Genomic DNA, 13,238 nt, shown 5'->3' with positions numbered 1-13,238 from the left:
AATCACATGAATGTTTTTGTTTTTTTTTTGCGAATCACCCTCATAACAGCGTGGCAGCCATGGACGGGAATCAAACCCGAAGCTTCGAGCTTAGCAGTACTGGTACTGCTAAGCTCGATGGTGCGGGTTCGATTCCCTGCTATGCTACCATGGTGGATGACTGGCACTACAGAGCAGTACTTTTCACAGCTTCACGCGTCGGCGATCGTATACTCGCGCAAAACAACCTTCACGACATCGACTTGATATGCCTCGAGCCATGCTTGGGTAGACCTAGTCGAGAGTCTCAATGCTACCATGGCCATCGAATAAACATAATTTAGGAACGTGGCTATCGACGCATGCGATCAGAGAATGCATACAGAGACATTTGATAAGAATCTCTACACAACACATGAATGGCGCGGCAACAGCGTCCGCAACGGAAGGAGTTTGTGCTATGACACCTGTTCCTTCGGCAAAATACCGTCAAATCAGCAGAGGGAGAAGCATCCTTCAACCTCTCCCCAAGCAATAGTGTTTGCTCTAAATTAGTTCTGGTGTCGTTCAGATGTGGTTGCTGTGTTTATCTATTGTGTTCTCATTCGGGATCTACATCTCTGTTGCGCACGTTCACTTTTCACTGATAAACAGACTTATACACTTTCGAAGGAAGCTGAGGTAGCAAAAGAAAATGCGCAGGCACTTTGAACGCAGAAGACAAACTACGAAAAGGCAATTCAACCAATTCAACCGCCAACCAGAAGAAGCTTGCTGCCCGTGCACAACCCTATAGATAGGTGAGCTAACACTTCTTTTCTGTCGCTTGGCAGGCACGACGAAGCAAACACTCTGGAAATAAAAGAAAAAAAGGTACATGCGCAAAAAAGAACGGGCACGCAAACTCCGTGTTTCGCGGGAAACAAGACGAGCGAATGCCTGGGCAGACAAAAGAAATAGCGGGCAAGTGGCGCACGCGCGCGCGCGGAAAGACGGAGGACATCAATTTCGCGGGACGGGCCTGAAAGAAACAAGTTGATGCATGACTCGGCCCTGAGTGATCAATAACGAGAGCGGCCGTGAGCGATGGCCGCTCCGCCGCAGAGCGAATCTCTTGGCAGCTTCCGGATATATGCTGCTGCCACCGCCGGTAGCGCGTCGGGATGCGGAGGCAGCGTCGGCGCAGCGGGATGAATGAGCGCCGCCTTCGGTCACGCCCGCGCGCAGAACGCGTCTTGCTCGCTGGCGAAAACGAATGCCCTGCGCCGCGGATCCCGACTGGCGCTGTTCCTCAGAACGACGACTGCCTCGGAAACGGTCACGCGGCGCACGCCGGGCACGGACTGGGCGGAGGACGGGCACGTAGCACGGGCGTCGCGTATACTATCCAGCTGGAATTGAATTCCGAATTGTCTGCATGAAAAACATCTATATATATATAGAGAGAGAAAGAGAGATTGTAAGAAAGAGTATCCGGAAAAAGCTTCCAAGAATGCGTACTTGACGTGACAAATTTCTCGAAAACTTTCGTACCTGGGCATTTAAAACGATCGTCAGCAATGAAGTAGCGTTACTGCCCCACCGCGCTGGTCTATAGTGGCTAAGGCACTCGGCTCCTGACCCGCAGGTCGCGGCATCGAAACCCGGCGGCTGCGGCTGCATTTTCAATGGAGGTGAAAATGCTGTAGGCCAGTGTGCTCAGATTTGGGCGCACGTTAAGGAACACCAGGTTGTCGAAATTTCCGCAGCGCTACGGCGCCTCTCATAACCATATAGTGGTTTTGGGACTTTAGACCTCATATATAATCGAAGTAGCATTACTGTCAGATTATCGTGTTTCGTATCTGTATGCGTGCGTGTGTGGTGGGGGGAGGGGACAAGTACAGCTAATTTTCGCTATATCAGTGGAGTTCATTTTATTGTATGTACCGATATTTCGGTTCCCCATTAGTTGAGCACATTTACAAGGACCACCTTCGATCATGAATCTAGCAATTCATGAAAGTTCCTCCGTGTCGTAACGCTGATATTTCTGTACGAATTACCCTAAGCCTGTCTTCTTTTTGTTACGCACGCGCATACACTTTTGACGAAAACGTAGCTACCATCATATCAATTTCATCATGAACTATGACACCACACAAAAAACACACATTAATATCTATCTGTTAGACGACGAATAGCAAAGCTGAGTTTGCGAATGATTGATAGGGGGGGGGGGGGCGGGGTTTAACGTCCCGAAACCACCATATGATTATGAGAGACGCTGTAGTGGAGAGTTCCGGAAATTTCGACTACCTGGGGTTCTTTGAGTACATGGGCCTCAGATATTTTTGCCTCTACCGAAAATGCAGCCGCCGCAGCTGGGATTCGATCCCACAACCTGCGGGTTAGCAGCCGAGTACCTTAGCCACTAGGCCACCAAAGTGGGGCAAATTTTGCAAGTCATATTAAGGTGAATGAACAGTAATGAAAATGACATCATATTTTTAGACACCGAAGCTTTATTTGTTTTTCTTCCTGGGAAGATGGTTCGAGAGCCTTCACTTGGTGCAGAGTGCCCTGTGTACACTAAAAAAATTCATGCGTAGAAAACGTGGGTGGGAGCAATTTTTGTGCGTGTTTGTTCTAAGTGCGTGCACTTTCTCGCTAAACAAACCACGATTGCCATCCACAACTGGTGACATTTGGACGCTTAGAGAATACGTTAGAGAGAAGCTTTACTTTAGTAACACGGCATTGTACTGCTCTTTTAAGTACTTTTCTTACCTTCAGAAGTCACATAAAATGAAAGCTGGAAGAAAATATTTCTTAGGCTGTATGGGCTTGGGGCCTGTTTGGAGGGTTTATATATGCTCGGCCTTAATTGGCTAATAACGAAAAAAATTGACTTTCACGTTTGATCTTGAATGTGTGCAAACAATTGAACGTTACACTGCGACAGCGGGAAATGAGCTTGCTAGCCGCAATACAGTTAAGGAATAATTGTTTATGGTACAGGTAGTCACCAAGAAATAGGAGGCAAGCTGTCATTAACTCACTCGCCCCCCTTTCTGCGTTGCACCCAACAGCACATATTGCGCGTCTGCGCACAGGTCAAGATCGGCAGGGCGTTTTGTGTTTACGCTGCAGCTAGAAAGCTCGCGTTGGACTGTCGCAGTGGAGTGTTTTATAGTTGACACAAGAGCAGGATTTAAACTTAAAGTTTATTTTTGTGATTAGCTAACTTATGCTGCGTACTCAGTATATTATAGCCTCCAGGCAGCCGCCAACTAATAACAAATAAACCACTACAAATATTATCTTCTTTCAGCTCCATTTTTTAAAACCTTTCTGTCCATCAGAAACACATGTTATAGAGCAGGATAATCCGGCGTCAAGTAAATAAAAATCATCTCTTACGCCTAAATAAGCACCAGGAAGGCCTCCAGTCTCTGAATGAAAAGCCCCATATTGCCATTCCGGCGTGCCATTTTCGCTGTGCACCGTTCAAAACTGACTAGAGTTGGTGCAATGAAAGAGTTATGGACTTTATCTGAAACTTCACTAGTGATGAATGCAAATGCCGTGGAAGGCACTGTTCGTCGAACTTTCATACAGCATTTGCCACAAGTGCATTTGACGAATCTGGCAATTAAGCTGCTGATGTACATTTTTTCAGTGCAATTACTTATACACGCGGTCGTCAAAAAATTATGTGAGGGATTTAATGTGGATTGCTTTGAGGCTTTACACTTTTTAATACATTAGGAATTCATAAAGCAATTAAATTAAACAAAAAATACGGTAATGTTAAATTTGAATGAAACTATCTGTTTTCAGTAGTGTACAAGAAAGCTTGTTTTTGTAGAAGAGCAATCCAAGGGAAAAACACAGAAACTATAAAATTGGCACTCTAAATAAACTTTTGATGTCGCTTTGAGCATGATGCGAACTGTGCTTTTAATTAACTGAAATGAAGTGTAGTTTCGTGAACCAATCCTGCGCCGTTTTTTTTTTTTCGCCTACGAAATTTAGTTATGCCGACACACTTACCAACTGCTTGAACACAGCCAAACAACTGCCAAAAGCAGCCCGATACGCAAGGCCCTTTGCGTAGTACACATACAAACGAAGGACAGAAGTTTTTTTTTTTTTTTTTTGAGCGACGTGCCTGGTTTAAATTTCACGATTTCGCTGGGTTCCTTGCTGCATATACCAGCTCCTTCAGGTCAGTGCGCACAATGCACAGTCCAACAGTGTCAATGGGTTAAATCTGGTAAGAGTAAAAATGGGAGATTATTTTGGTACCTGATAGAATGAATCGTGAAATTTCACATTATACAGAACTACAAGTACATGAAAATGATTTTATCGAGAAAGCTTATATTGCGGTTGCGGCGTTAAATCTCCTCATACCAGGCTCAGAAATGAATAGTGTTAGAGGAAGGAGAATGTTTTGGATGATCTCAAACTTTACATTTAAAAAGTATTTTACTCACCTCTGAAATTATGGTCATTTTGCGAGCCTTAGCTGCCTACTGGCACACGTCGACCTTTCTGAACGATGGGTCCGCTAATGATGCCAATATCACCACTACAGGGAGAAATTGCCTTAGGTGTTTGACATTGTCCTCTATAGCATGCTTGAAAATCTCAATTTGCTTTCTAAGGCAAGCTGAAAGAGAACACGTGAAATTAAACTTCATGAATGCAGAATGCAGCGGAAATCAGCTAAACTTCGTGGCTCTATGTCAGTTTAGTTATACAGGGGCATTGGGGGCCAGCAAGAACATCTATACGAACGACATTTGACGTTTTACTTCAAGTACTTTAGAACATGGCTCGACACTAATGTGAAGTTCGGAGATCATCGCAGGTCTACACAATGCACTAAGAACATCACTGTTCAAAAAATAGGTGCAAAATATATAATGAGATATTTCGAATTAATTTGCTTACCCAGACATTCCAAGCCACCGTGAAATGTGGGTGAGTACCCACAGCACGCGGTTGGCAGAGGGGCGCCGTGCCGCGCGAGAATTCCGGGCAGTCGCAATTGGAGATGTGCACGCGCTCCGGTTAACCCGAAAGCCCGACTCGGCCCGTGGGCCGGGCTTGGGCAACCCGACGTCTTTTCCCCGCGGGCCCGGGCTCAGGCCCGATGAAGAAAAGCCCGAATCAAGCCAAAAAATATAGATGATGTGCCGGAATTCTCGTTGTTCATATGTATGCTTTCTTGGGAAAGAAGTACACTTGTTGTGAAAGAAAAATATTTGATTTGTCATAGTTTTCATAGTTGTGCAAGTGGGTTAATGAGCTGAATTTCACGGCTTTACGGACAATGTTAACGCGCGAGCGTTAAGAAGTACCCGACATTGATATCGTCGACCCGACGAATGCAAAGAACAAATGTCAGGGTACCAGCTGGAATCGAACCCGAGCATTCTGCTTGGCAATGAAGCATTTTATCACAGAGCTCCACCAGGTCTCAGAACTACTTTTCAAATAGACGCTAATCTTCATGAAATGTCAATTGTTGTTGCAGTGCTGCCTACCCAATGTTATAAACATTACATATGTACTCTTTTGATTGAGCTGTCACGTTGGGTTAACGTCAGTTGTGGTTAGTTGCCATACGCTGAAGTTGATTAATGTAGCAGTGTCCAGGGCCAGCATCCACGCGGGCATTGGCGCTTCATATCAACTTCTGGTGTTGCTAATACGCATGTTCCAGTTGGCATCATTGCGCAAGTGCAAACAACTGGTATGTAAAATCTGTAACTCTTCAACATACGTCTGTGCGTGCTACATTTGTGCGTACATATATTTAGAGTCATTTTACGACGTGTAGCTCAATAAAAAATGGAACATGGTCACCTTCCTTCCGCATGCGTCGCATAACGTCTATTTCCCGGGTACGTGGAATCTGCCAAATTTTTATTTGTACTCTTTCGAACATCTGTCTTCAGAGACATGTAGTTATTAATGAGAATGTGTGCTGCTGCCACAGGTATGTTATTCAAAAGAATATGACGGTGACAGCTATTGCAAAAAAAAATCTTTTGTTTCACAAAAATCTCTTGTGACGGATACGACAAATGGCGTTTCCTCTCTTGCTCCGGCCTCCCTCGCAGTGCAGTATTCGGTCATATAACTTCGGGCCTGGGAATCTATATTAAACCATGTAGCCCCTGTGGGTGCTTCTACAGCACTATCGGTTCTTGAATCGGTACATTTTTGTTAGTGGGTTCTAAATATTGTAGCTTGAAGTACAAGTCGCACACTTAAATACCAATTGAGAAAGCGCTTTCCCGGACGTGTCTATACACGCATCCAGAGAGAAATAAATAAAAGGAAGAGACAGGGAGGTTGACCTAGAAGAACTGGTTTCGTACCCTGTGAGGGGGTGGGGAAAAAGGTCGGAAAGAGGATAGAGATATAGATATATAAACTAAATCAGAAAAAAAAATTCCCTTGCACACATTCAAGGAGTTCCGATCACAGTCGTTTGGACAGGTTGGTTGAACGCAAGAAGTGCAGGAGCGCCTTCACAGCCTTCTTCTGCGACATAAAGTCCTGTCGGTAGCGCAGGATTCTTTCTTCCGAAAGAGTCTGGTTGCCCAGTTCATCTAGTGCATTGCAGAGCGACTGTCTCTGCGAGCAGTATTGTGGGCATTCATACGAATCGAAATTTCAAAGAAACATATTAGGCTAAGGCGCTGCACCATAATGATACCGCAATAAAGTGGTAGGAAGAAAATACCACGCACAAAACTGATGCACTAAGAAATTCCACGCATTCCTTCCATTTTTGTCAACCAAGTAAACAGAGGTAGTATAAGTTTGCGGCGCTAATCATCAGTATCAAAGTGTTTGCCGACCATAAAGAAAAAAACGCCTGTTCTGAAAACGTACTGCCACGTGCGTCTAATATTTTGATGCCAAGGCCTACGCCAACAAGTCAAAAGCACGCATGACAGCTTTATTTTAGAGCAAGAACGGAACAGGGAGGAGATGGTGCCATTAAAACGACTTGGAAATATGCAGTATGGAAACACGTACCTTCGGGTCACGAAGAAAGTAGATGTCGACGGCAGCTTGACGAACGACACGCTACCATTTCCTTCTTCCGTTGTTCTTGGGAAAGGAGAACACTTGCAGCACCGGTACCTTTGCCCCGACAATTCGCCGCGCAGCGTCGCCCAATTGTTCGGATTTCCAGCCGTAAAGATTGCAAACATCCAGTGCACAAGACACACACATATCCACGCTGCAGTTTACGTACACAGAAAAAGACGGCCTTCTCGAGTTGCCAACAAGCACAGTAGCGCACCAGGAAAACGTTCGTCGGGGTTGGCAAGCCATGTCTGTCGCGCGACGAGAGCAAGCGTATATAGTCACGTCTGTGCAGCGAAACACACGGGCAAAACGGAGTGACGTCAGAGCCCACAGCAGGCGCAGTAAACAGGCCTGAAGTTATCTATAGGTGGCGTTGATCAGAATACGTGGCGACAAGCTGCGTGATCGGAGGCGCCGACTTTTGCCTGGCACGAGTTTTCTGGTTCTCACGCATAGAACCACGCATCACGCGTAAAGTAAAGGGAATATTAAAGACGATAGTCTTTCTAGGGGAGCTTCGACGCAAAAAGTTTTGTCTGTCTGTCTGTCTGTCTGTCTGTACATTTGTCTGTTTGTCCACCCTTAACGCGAACCGGGTACTATAAACAGCACCAGCCGATACCCCAACCGGCCGACCCCATCCGCAGCGACCACCAATGTTGCTTAAGATTCAGCATTCATACTTGCGCGATTGTCAATTAAAAAGCAATAATTCGCATACCTGAGGCACCATAACAACACGTATATATTCTGCATGTGCGTCTTTTACTAGAAAAGGCATAGATAAGTAATTCTAAAGACCGAAGCGTTTATCACGCTGCGCTGATCATGCAACGCTTGCACGAAAAGTCGAGTGTTTGTAACGCTTTGCTAAGACGACACGGTGGTGGCGCCTACCCGTCGCCTTGCGTTATACACCTTATCACCTCTGTGACGGGCGCGCACGACCGTCTCAGGGCCACGCGCTTCGTTTTCAAAAAAAAAAACTGCCAGATAGCGCTTATGTCTCACGTGTGACGTGACTTGATGCGCTCGTTCGCCTCCGCTATACACGCTCGAGACACTCTTACCACAGTGCCTCCAGAATATCATTCACCGATTTTCTTGCGCAGAACATCAAATAAATGTTTTGCTCACTCTCTACACACGCAAGACTATCGTCTTTCAACGACATTCGCAGATAAACATGCAGATACGGGGCCAATTTTTTTGTTTCCTCGACCTGCGTCACGCTTGGGCGGAGCAAAACCACGCATATTTTGAATAAATGATATTCAAGAACTATTTTAACCACCGAGGGGCGCGTTTCATGCTTACTATGCGTGAAACATTTAGAGTGTGGGTTCTACCTCCACACGGTATATCGCAGATGCGGCAGCACAAAACCTTCCCATATTTTGGCTACAGAATACTGCGGCCCATTCGGAGCATTTGTATAGGCGCAATCAATGAAGCCATTGACTCGGTAATGAAAAACTGCCGCTAACCGACTCGCTCTAAGTAAATAGAAGATGGCTTTAGCACCAACACGCCATTTTGATGGCAGTGAGTGGGACAATAACGATGAGGAAAAGTATAAGGAGAGGGGGCGTAAGAACGTTTATTGAAATGAAATATAAAAGCGATGGCGCCTTTTTTGTACGCATGTGTTTGTTACCCGATATATAATAACGTGTATCCCACGTTGTTCGAATGTGCTTTCTGCATAAAATAAATTTGATTTACTCTTCCAGTGGGAACCCTTCGTTTATTTTTTGCACTGTGATAGCATAATATTCTAGTCAAATTTTGTACAATGCGTGATTAAGATGGAAGAATGGCTTTCTCTGCCGCCACACGCGTCCAAATAAGTATATATGCAACCAAATTTCACTTATCTCTGTCGTCGTTCTGATAGCGAGATGACAGACATATGAAGCCACTCTAGACAGTGCATAAAATCTTGGCTCAATGACACGGTGTCATCCCAGTGTATGTCGAGAATCAGTCATTTCATGTCTGGACGAGAGAGTAAAAAGTCATAGTCGATGCCAGCTATCACCAGTGCCGGTATTTCTACAGGTTGTGACTGGTAATTCAGAATTAGCAGTATCCATTCACCATGTTCTTCTTATGCTTCTGAATATTTTCTCGGTTTGCGCTTTACTTCGTTTTATAACTGAAACTGAAGCTCCGCTATATACCAGTGCTCGCATAGTTTCACCATTTACTTTCAGTTGTATGTGCAGTGAACTTGATGACACAACTTGGACAGTCTCATGCGCCGTAGGGATGAGTTTAGAATTATTCTGTGCTTAAAAGTTGCATTCACCATTCAAGGGTCTGTCCTTATTTTGTACTGGAGTTGGGCTTCTTCTAACGTCAGAACTAACGCCTCCAAAAACCAGCGAGTACTTTTAACCCAAGTGGCTTACGCTTCATGTCTCTGAAATATCTTCTTTAACTTTAAAACCTCGTACAGGGCAGAGATGTGATAACAACTTGCGTAGTTGGAGAAACACTTCAGGCGTTTCTGGGCAGTGTATTAAAACCTGTCGTTGCAAATCTCTGGGTAAGCCATGTATGATAAGGGAAAGAAGAGAAGTGGTAGGCAATACAGGTTCAGCTATGTGAGGAAGTCGGTGCTTTTCAAGAAAATTCTTCAGAGGCAATCTAGACGTAAAACGGTACAATATTGCTTCATGCCATCTCTCAGCCGGATTCTTTTTGAAAGTTGCAAGTAAACTTTCCATTTACCTCAAGGTTCAGGCTCCTGTTTGCGAAATCGTCACTCGTGCCACTTTTTTGGTACACCGCGAAGAAATTGTCGCACATTCATTGCAAAGTCTTCATCAGACAGCCATCGATTACTCTTCGCAGCTTGTTCGTAATAAGTTATCCACCCTTCTGGATTGTCAGACACACCGTCGACTATGTCTGGCTGTATTAGTCACGTTGATTACTTTGCCCGCTTTGTCAGCTTTGCAGTGAGTGTCTCAATAACAATGTTTTGCCGCAAATTTGTGGTACTGAAATGTAATAGATCGCAGTACCGTTGTTGACTTGTCCGACGACGCAGGACTGACTATGAAATTCCTCTTTAGCGGAGTCAGCATCAGCTCGTTAAACGTAATTAGAGGAATGTTAACTTTCACGAACTCTCGCTTTAAAAGTTCCTCTAAACACATGGTGGCTTTCTCGAGAAGGAGGTTGAGATGATCAGCTGTAGTCGCATGCTGAGTTCTAAGGTTCTACAGTGGCATTGTCTTCGACTTGAAACTTATACCGCAGAGTCGCTACGGTTGTCCATTAAGAACGTCACTCGCATTATGGCTCTTGTAGCCAGCTGCGCCAAATGTAATAGGACCACACACGAAGCAACAAACATTACTATTCAGATCAACATTTCTAACTTCTTTGTTCTCCTTCTTCACCCCCCGAGTCCCCTTGGCGTGAATTCGGTCGCCTTCTTGCTTGAGCTTGCTTTATATAAATGAATGGATAAACTTTATTTGGTCCTTCGGAACGCGCTTCAACATATTTCGGGCCGCTTGCACGTCTAAACAGAAAGAACAACTTTCTCTGCTGCGTCACGGGCCCGTTGGACTGCTTATAACTGCCGTTCGAGTCAGCAATGCAGAAATGACGGAAGGTTTACTGAATATAATATCCGGTTTCCTCCAACAAAATGGTTAAGGTAATTCACAAAGATTGGAAAGAAAATATTTAGGTAGACAGAGATATCGGTAGAAAAACGCGAAAACAAACTTGGGAGTGTCATGCGGTAGTTGAACAAGGTGTGTTGCTCGTAGGAACTCTGCAAGTGCCTTCATCGCTTTCTGATCGAATAGGCTGATGTTGCGTTGTTTGTTGTGTAGATGTTGTATTGTTTGTTTCTTTGTTTTTTTAGTGGATTACATCAACATAAGTCTAATCAGTGACACTTCATCTATTGCTGGTAATTACACCAGTCTACTGCAAAGCTACGGATACGAATTCCTAATTTATGGATCTACACGGCAAATTCTCAATGGCCCTGAGACTCTGATTTATCATGCTTTCTCCAACTCGCTAACTTCCCCACAAGTGAAAATTGTCGACATTGACATGACTGATCATTATCTGCTTTTATCTTTCAATTACAAATCTCGTTCATGCCCACTTTCACATTGCAAATATGTTCTGCATAAAGAGAGACTCACGAGTGCCATAATAATTTAGACAGCAGTTAAATCAAACCTTATATTAATCCTCATAAAGTGTTCGCTAAGTTTCTTCTTTACTTAAATCACTTATTCAAAGATTTTCTTGTAAAAAGAAATCTAAAAAAAGCCTTAGCGTTTGCCCACAACTCGCAGATTTTTCAAAAATTATTAGCAGCTTTACGCAAACGCGATAACCTCTACAAGAAAGTAGAAGTTGGCCATTTCATGCTAAGTTAATTCCCTATAGCAGAGAACTGCGTAACGCTGTAAACCAACAGTTAAAAGCGGCAGACCTTTCATTCCTCGAACAAAAGATATCTTAAGCAGCTGATAATGCTAACCTGAAATGAGACATTGGGAATTCCTTTCTAAACAGGATTTTTTTATATTGCATAAAGTTGCCCTATGGTATCAATACATAATAAACAAAAATTACAGTCGAGGAGTATACCTGTAGTTTAGACCGCAAATCTATTGCTGCAAGTCAGGTGGCCTGGTGTGCTGAAGTCGGGCGTGCCGCAGGTGGCGTCGGCGAGCCGCTTGAAGCCCAGGGAATGTCCATGGAAGGTGTTTCAGCTCTGCTTGCCGCATCGGCGTGGGACAAAATGGGCAGGTTGAGGTTGTGTCGGTGTAGCCCCACTTTGCTCGGACTGAAAGTGTCACGGCAGCACTCACGCGAACCCTTCGGAGTGATATACTGCCTCTTGTCGAGTAAGTTCACTCAGGAGGTCACAACCACGTGGAGGTAAGAGAGCTTGTGTGTTGGGCTGAAGTTTTTGTTTTTTTGTGAACGTTCATAGTGTCCGGTAGCAGCAGGACCAAAGGTAAAGAGCACATGACGGTTATAGGATGGCAAGCGGTATTTTTCGAGGCATGAGCCAGAAAACTAGATGGGTGAATTCAGCACACCCTAACTGAGCCCAGAGAAGCGCCGTACACCGGTGAAATTGGACTGCTACACCCACAAAACGGCCAACGCGACGGAGTGTGCGAAGAGCTTGCGTCGAGTTCATGTAAAGGATGACACTTGATGGGTGCTGCTTCTCGACGAGTGGCTGAAGTGCTGCAAGACTATCGCAAAGAGCAACCAGCTCTGTCAGTACAGATGTAATAGGGATCTCTAACGCATTCGAACAACTGTGGTTGACATGCGGGTGAGAAGGGCACACTAAGAAAGTGTGCCGTATGGATGGTGTTAACCCGGCATCGACATACGCCCTTAGTTCAAGTTTCTGAGATTACAAAATTGAAGAGTGTAACTGCCTATGCAGAGAAAAGTTCACGAATACATCCCAGAGGCTTGTTGGTGGTAACTTGACAATGACCCATGGGGGCACTGACAAAGTAGGTTCGTGAAGCGAATAGGCTTTAAGGCCCATGTAATGCGCTAAGGTAGCAGCCGAAGGAACACTGCTGTGCTTTATCATCCTTGCTTTGCGCCTTTGTTGAATGAGCTCATGCAGCGTATTGAGTTCTGTTTCTGCCTGCAGAGTCGGAATTGGAGTGAACATCAATTGGAAGGCCTGTGACCACAGGCGTGGCTTCACGTTTGAGAGTTTCCACTCTCAGCCATTCTGATTTAGTGAAGTGCTAGAACTGTGCTTAATACACTAATCGAGGCTGGAATAACAAACATACCAGTTGCCGTGCGATGCGAGTTCGCACTCCACCACTTCGCTGAGCGATGCGACGAAGAAGATGAAGCGTGCTGGAGGCTGTCTTGTGAACAGATCGAAGCCATAGTGAGGCCCATCTATATTCAGAAACGTCTGCCTCAAGGATGCAAATTGTAGATGCCTCAGTTAGAACACGACTATCCAGCGTAAGTCTCATAGGGGTTCGGTCAAGTATGCGGCTGCCCTAATTGATAGCAGTGCCCATGTAAGTTAATTTTTCTTGTGAGAGTGTAAGTCCTACTGAAGAACACCAGGCAAATGTGGTATGGAGTGCTTGCTGCAGTGCCCGCACTTGATG

The 13,238-nt window shown here is 44.9% G+C and overlaps 1 long non-coding RNA gene across 1 annotated transcript; it reads right to left on the bottom strand.

Moving 5' to 3' along the window:
• Positions 1-3,902: 3,902 nt before the first annotated feature.
• Positions 3,903-7,340, bottom strand: LOC142777124 (uncharacterized). The gene is made up of 3 exons (XR_012887935.1): positions 7,024-7,340; positions 4,461-4,636; positions 3,903-4,234 (listed from the first exon to the last, which is right to left on the bottom strand). It is a non-coding gene; the product is annotated as an uncharacterized LOC142777124 (long non-coding RNA).
• Between the last annotated feature and the right edge of the window lie 5,898 nt (positions 7,341-13,238).

This window comes from Rhipicephalus microplus, chromosome X (genome assembly GCF_043290135.1).
Source record: "Rhipicephalus microplus isolate Deutch F79 chromosome X, USDA_Rmic, whole genome shotgun sequence".
In the NCBI taxonomy this organism is placed as follows: domain Eukaryota; kingdom Metazoa; phylum Arthropoda; class Arachnida; order Ixodida; family Ixodidae; genus Rhipicephalus; species Rhipicephalus microplus.
The sequence above is the reverse complement of the archived record's forward strand: the minus strand, read 5'-3'. Positions and strand labels throughout refer to the sequence as shown.